The sequence below is a fragment of the Camarhynchus parvulus genome, chromosome 10 (genome assembly GCF_901933205.1).
Source record: "Camarhynchus parvulus chromosome 10, STF_HiC, whole genome shotgun sequence".
NCBI classification, from domain to species: domain Eukaryota; kingdom Metazoa; phylum Chordata; class Aves; order Passeriformes; family Thraupidae; genus Camarhynchus; species Camarhynchus parvulus.
The window spans coordinates 3,400,701-3,402,087 of NC_044580.1; positions in this window are offsets into that span (position 1 = coordinate 3,400,701).

Here is a 1,387-nt window from a genome sequence, read left to right on the forward strand (position 1 = left end):
TCAGGAACCGGGGCTGATGACTTTTGTTTCCCAGGGAAAGTGCCATTGTTTATGTTCTGGGCTCTGTGGCCCGGAGTGGCCGGCTGGCTCCTGAAAATCCGCGATACAGGGAATGCTTCCCAGACCCAAGCTGGCACCAGTGCCAACTCGGGCTGGTTTGATAGTGCCAACGGAGTCCTACAATCTGCCATCAGGAACCGGGGCTGGTGACTTTTGTTTCAGAGGGAAAGGGCCGTTGTTCATATTGGGGGCCGGAGGCCTGGAATGGCCGGCTGGCTCCTGAAAATCCGCGATACGCAGGATGCATACCAGACCCAAGCTGGCACCAGTGCCAACTCGGGCTGGTTTGATAGTGCCAACGGTGTCCTACAATCCGCCATCCGGAAACGGCGCTGATGACTTTTATTTCAGAGGGAAAGGGTCGTTGATTATGTTTGGGGGCCTGCGGCCCGGAGTGGCCGGCTGGCTCCTGAAAATCCGCGATACGCAGGATGCCTCCCAGACCCAAGCTGGCACCAGTGCCAACTCGGGCTGGTTTGATAGTGCCAACGGAGTCCTGCAATTTGCCATCAGGAACCGGTGCAGGTGACTTTTATTTCAGAGGGAAAGGGCCGTTGTTTATGTTTGGGGGCCTGAGGCCCGGAGTGGACGGCTGGCTCCTGAAAATCCACGATACAGGGAATGCTTCCCAGACCCAAGCTGGCACCAGTGCCAACTCGGGCTGGTTTGATAGTGCCAACAGAGTCCTACAATCTGCCATCAGGAACCGGGGCTGATGACTTTTATTTCAGAGGGAAAGGGCTGTTGTTTATGCTTGGGGGTGTGTGGACAGGAATGGCTGGCTGGCTCCTGAAAATCCGCGATACCCGGAATGCATCCCAGACTCAAGCTGGCACCAGTGCCAACTCGGGCTGGTTTGATAGTGCCAACGGACTCCTCCAATCTGACATCAGGAACCGGGGCTGATGACTTTTCCTTCCCAGGGAATGGGTCGTTGTTTATGTTTGGCGTTCTGTGGCCCGGAGTGGCCGGCTGGCTCCTGAAAATCCGCGATACGCAGGATGCCTCCCAGACCCAAGCTGGCACCAGTGCCAACTCGGGCTGCTTTGATAGTGCCAATGAAGTCCTACAATATGCCATCAGGAACCGGGGCTGGTGATTTTTGTTTCAACGGGAAAGGGCCGTTTTTATATTTGGGGGCCTGAGGCCCCGAGTGGCCGGCTGGCTCCTGAAAATCCACGATACAGGGAATGCTTCCCAGACCCAAGCTGGCACCAGTGCCAACTCGGGCTGGTTTCATAGTCCCAACGGAGTCCTACAATCTGCCATCAGGAACCGGAGCAGGTAGCTTTTGTTTCAAAGGGAAAAGGCCGTTATTTATGCTTGG